The sequence below is a fragment of the Mobula birostris genome, chromosome 9 (assembly GCF_030028105.1).
Source record: "Mobula birostris isolate sMobBir1 chromosome 9, sMobBir1.hap1, whole genome shotgun sequence".
NCBI lineage: Eukaryota > Metazoa > Chordata > Chondrichthyes > Myliobatiformes > Myliobatidae > Mobula > Mobula birostris.
The window spans coordinates 6,755,136-6,761,135 of NC_092378.1; positions in this window are offsets into that span (position 1 = coordinate 6,755,136).

Here is a 6,000-nt window from a genome sequence, read left to right on the forward strand (position 1 = left end):
CAGTAAGGGCGTCACCTTTGTCCCTCTTCGCCCACACCTCAGAAAGTTCTACGTTAGCCATGATGCGGAACTCTTCTTCCGCCGTCTCCGTCTCCAAGCCAACTTCTTTGGCAAGGACTCTCCCACCACCCCCACCGATGACCCCTTCTCCCATCTTCAGTCCTCCTCCTCTTCATGGACACCCCGCTCTGGTCTTCTGCCTGCTCTGGATCTCTTTATTGCTAACTGCCGACGGGACATCAACCGTCACCTTCACCGCACCTTGTTCCAATTCCAACCTCACTCTTTCCAAACACTCTGCTCTCCACTCCCTCCGCACTAATCCTAACCTTACTATAAAACCCGCCGATAAGGGGGTTGCTGTTGCAGTCTGGCGTACCGACCTCTACCTTGCCGAGGCTCAGCGACAACTCGCGGATACCTCCTCTTATTTACTCCTGGATCGTGACCCCACTAAGGAGCACCAGGCCATTGTCTCCCACACCATCACCAACTTTATCTGCGCAGGGGATCTCCCATCCACTGCTAACAACCTTATAGTTTCCACACCCCGCACTTCCCGTTTCTACCTCCTACCCAAGATCCACAAACCTGCCTGTCCTGGTAGACCTATTGTCTCAGCTTGCTCCTGCCCCACCGAACACGGCATACCTCGACACGGTTTTATCTCCCCTTGTTCAATCCCTTCCTACCTGTGTTCGTGATACTTCTCACGCTCTGAAACTTTTCGATGATTTTAAGTTCCCTGGTCCCCACCGCTTTATTTTCACCATGGATGTCCAGTCCCTATGTACTTCCATCCCCTATCAGGAAGGTCTCAAAGCTCTCCGCTTCTTTTTGGATTCCAGACCTAACCAGTTCCCCTCTACCACCACTCTGCTCCGTCTAGCGGAATTAGTGCTGAGCTCGTTGACTTCATTAACTTTGCCTCCAACTTTCACCCTGCCCTCAAGTTTACCTGGTCCATTTTCGACACCTCCCTCCCCTTTCTAGATCTTTCTGTCTCTATCTCTGGAGACAGCTTAACTACTGATGCCTACTGACTCTCATAGCTATCTGGACTATTCCTCTTCTCACCCTGTCTCTTGCAAAAATGCCATCACTTTTTCGCAATTCCTCCGTCTCCGACGCATCTGCTCTCAGGATGAGGCTTTTCATTCCAGGACGAGGGAGATATCCTCGTTTTTTAAAGAAAGGGGCATCTCCCCCATTTCACACACATCTGCTCTCACTCCATCCTCCTGCCACCCCACTAGGAATAGGGTTCCCCTTGTCCTCACCTACCACCGCACCAGCCTCCGGGTCCAACATATAATTCTCCGTAACTTCCGCCACCTCCAACGGGATCCCACCACTAAGCACATCTTTCCCTCTCCCCTCCTCTGCTTTCCGCAGGGATCGCTCCCTACACGACTCCCTTGTCCATTCGTCCCCCCCCATCCCTTCCCACCGATCTCCCTCCTGGCACTTATCCTTGTAAGCAGAACAAGTGCTACACATGCCCTTACACTCCCTCCCTCACCTCCATTCAGGGCCCCAGACAGTCCTTCCAGGTGAGGCAACACTTCACCTGTGAGTCGGCTGGGGTGATATACTGCGTCCGGTGCTCCCGATGAGGCCTTCTATATATTGGTGAGACCCGACGCAGACTGGGAGATCGTTTCGCTGAACATCTACGCTCTGTTCGCCAGAGAAAGCAGGATCTCCCAGTGGCCACACATTTTAATTCCACGTCCCATTCCCATTCTGATATGTCTATCCATGGCCTCCTCTACTGTAAAGATGAAGCCACACTCAGGTTGGAGGAACAACACCTTATATTCCGTCTGGATAGCCTCCAACCTGATGGCATGAACATTGACTTCTCTAACTTCCGCTAATGCCCCACCTCCCCCTCATACCCCATCCGTTATTTATTTATATACACACATTCTTTCCTCTCTCTCCTTTTTCTCCCTCTGTCCCTCTCACTATACCCCTTGCCCATCCTCTGGATTTCCCCCCCCCCTTTCTCCCTGGGCCTCCTGTCCAATGATCCGCTCATATCCCTTTTGCCAATCAACTGTCCAACTCTTGGCTCCATCCCTCCCCCTCCTGTCTTCTCCTATCATTTCGGATCTCCCCCTCCCCCTCCCACTTTCAATTCTCTTACTAGCTCTTCTCTCAGTTAGTCCTGACGAATGGTCTCGGCCCGAAACGTCGACTGTACCTCTTCCAATAGATGCTGCCTGGCCTGCTGCGTTCACCAGCAACTTTGATGTGTGTAATTTGAAACTGGAGTCAATTTTACAACCTTACCATTTAGCAATGCAGATAACACTCGGCTATATTTGTCTATTACGTCAGGTGACCCTGAGGCTCTAAACCCTTTGGTCCGTTGTCTTATCAGCATTACAGACTGGATGAATTCAAATTTTCTTAAACCAAATAAGTGAAAAACACAGGCATTTTGGTTATAACAAAAGTGTGAATCTTGAAAATAAACTTAATCATCTGCCCATACAAACCAAGCCTGAAGTAAAGAATTTAGATGTTATTATTGACTCTGAGTTAAATTTCAAATCACATATTAGCCATATTGCTAAGACTGTGTACTTTCATTTAAGGAATATTGAAAGAGTTTGATTTCTTATATTGTCTCAAAATGCAGAAAAGTGAAACACACTTTTGTTTTTAGCTGATTAGATCACTGTAATGCACTCTTTTCAGACTTCCTAAGATAAATATAAATCGGCTGCAGCTTGTTCAGAATGCAGCGGCAAGAATCTCAACGAAAAAAAGAAAATTTGAGCACATTTCACTGATTTTGGCATCATTACACTGGCTGCCCGTGTCCTTTAGGATCAATGTTAGAAGATCCTTAATTGTATATAAGGCTCTGAATAATCAAGCTCCTTTGTATATTTTGGAGTGTCTATCCCTTTACATCCCTAATCATAACTATAGATCCATGGACAAACAAGAGAAAATCTGCAGGTGCTGGAAATCCAAGCAACACACACAAAATGCTGGAGGAACTCAGCATGCCAAGCAGCATCTATGGAAAAGAGAACAGTCAACGTTTCAGGTGAAGGGTCTCGGCCTGAAACATCAACTGTACTCTTTTCCATAGATACTGCCTAGCCTGATGAGTTCCTCCAGCATTTTGTGTTTGTTGCTTAGATCCATGAATACTGGTTTGCTTAGTGTTCCTAGAGCCAAGCATATAAGATGCAGCCTTTTGCTCTTATGCGCCAAATACTGTATCTGGAATACTCTACTGACTGAGGTACACCAGGCTAATACTGTGGAATGTTTCAAAATACTTCGAAAAAACCTACTTTTTTATCTGTTTTAACCTATTGATGCCGATCACATTTATATAATTTGGTATATTCAATTACATTGTATTCCATATACAGAACTATGCAAAAGTCTTAGGCATGCTAGACTTTTTATATGGTTTCAGATGGTATGGCCTCCACAGAGCCCTGATCTCAACATCATTGAGTCTCTCTCGGATTACCTGGAGAGACAGAAGCAAGCAAGACAGCCAAAGTATCTGCAGAAGGACAAGTTCTCCAAGATGCTTAGAACAACCTACCAGCCGATTTTCTTATAAAACTGCACAACAGAGTACCCTAAGAAAATTGATGCAGTTTTAAAGGCAAAGCGTGGTCACACTAAATATTGATTTGATTTAGGGTTTTTTTTTACTGTTTATTGTCTTTACTGCTCTTTATAGTAATTTTGTGATGCTTAGAAACATCTCTTTTCATTATTTTTGAAAGCATCTTCACTTTACAGAATTGTTGTTACAGGTGCCTAAGACTTTTGCACAATATTGTAATATTTGTCTTTACTTACGATTTTTGATTTTGTCTCATGTTTTTATTTATTTATGTATGTATGTATTTACTTATTGAGATACAGTGTGGAATCGGCCCTTTGAACCATACCACCCAGCAACCCAATTTAATCCTAGCCTAATCACGAGACAACTTACAATGACTAACTAACCTACCAACCCATATATCTTTAGACTGTGGGAGGAAACCGGAGCACCCGGAGGAAACCCATGTGGTCACAGGAAGAACGTACAAACTCCTTACAGGCAGTTGAGGAACTGAACCCAGGTCACATTGTATAAACCACTACATTACTGTTCTGCCCCAATTTATTTTTACAATCTATGTAAAGCACTTTGAGCCTGCATCTTTATGTATCAAAGGTGCTATATAAATAAAGTTAATAGCATTATCTTTTTCTCTCAGCTCAAGCTAGTAAAACTAGCACATTCATCTCTCAATATGGCAGGAACTTTCAGACTATTCTAGTGGTGTTTAGTATTATGGCTTTCTGAAGAATTACATAGATATTGCTGTGTCATCCTAATTGCTTAATGCTATTTTGTATGCCCTTGGGATGGAGTGCCGGTTGTAGATGTCACTATCTGGACGATTAAGTTCATGTTCACACCAGGAATTCTGCAGATGCTGGAAATTCAAGCAACACGCATCAAAGTTGCTGGTGAACACAGCAGGCCAGGCAGCATCTCTAGGAAGAGGTACAGTCGACATTTCAGGCCAAGACCCTTCGTCAGGACTAACTGAAGGAAGAGTTAGTAAGAGATTTGAAAGTTGGAGGGGGAGGGGGAGATCCAAAATGATAGGAGAAGACAGGAGGGGGAGGGATGGAGCCAAGAGCTGGACAGGTGACTGACAAAGGGGATATGAGAGGATCATGGGACAGGAGGTCCAGGAAGAAAGACAAGGGCGGGGAGCCCAGAGGATGGGCAAGGGGTATATTCAGAGGGACAGAGGGAGAAAAAGGAGAGTGAGAGAAAGAATGTGTGTATAGAAATAAATAACAGATGGGGTACGAGGGGGAGGTGGGGCATTAGCCGAAGTTAGAGAAGTCGATGTTCATGCCATCAGGTTCCCCCCCCCCCCTTTGTCTTTCTTCCTGGAACTCCTGTGCCATGATCCTCTCGTATCCCTTTTGCCAATCACCTGTCCAGCTCTTGGCTCCATCCCTCCCCCTCCTGTCTTCTCCTATCATTTTGGATCTTCCCCTCCCCCCTCCAACTTTCCAATCTCTTACTAACTCTTCCTTCGGTTAGTCCTGACGAAGGGTCTCGGCCTGAAACGTCAACTGTACCTCTTCCTAGAGATGCTGCCTGGCCTGCTGCATTCACCAGCAACTTTGATATGTGTTATTTAAGTTCATGTTCCAAAGCTTTCAATTTCCTCTTTTAATTCAGCATATTTCTGGTGTTTTTCACATTGATTTATGTAAGTTATGTGTGTTTGGAATTGCTGTTATCTTTTAAGTAAGTTGTTCTTGCTTGAATATCCTGTATTATTATATCCAGATGGTTATTAAATATTGGCCTATTTGTAATAACAGATTGGTCATAACATAATTTGTGAAATTCTGACTCTAAATCTGGATCAGGCTGGTACTTATTGTAAAGAACGAATTCTTTTGTGGGTTTGTATTTTAAAGCAAGATTTTGGAGAATGATGTTTGCCACTTAATTGTGCCTGTGTAAGTTACTATTACTATTATTATTATTACTATGATGTGTTTTCATGCTTTTGTATCTTCTGCCTCATGGTAATGGGTGGTGGGATGGAGATACGTGTCTACTAAAGGAGGTGTAAGGCACTCCCTCCCTCTGCTAGCCTGCAGCTCACTCTTGGGCAAGGTGTAGCATCAGCATAGCACCCCCCCCCCCTACTGATCAGGGCAACATGAATCCATGGGATCAGGTAGTGGATGGTAGTGGATGGTCGTATGAGCAGCTGGTGCACATCACAAGTCTTGGTCATGCGACCACTGAAGCTAGGCAATTTCTGAAGAGTATTGATAACGGCTGGGGTCACCCATCTTGTAAAGATTCTGCCCAGAAGAAAACAATACCAAACCACTTCTCTAGAAAAATTTGCCAAGAACAATCACAGTCATGGAAAGACAATGATGGCCCACGTTATGTGACACAGCCTGATGGTGGCGGGG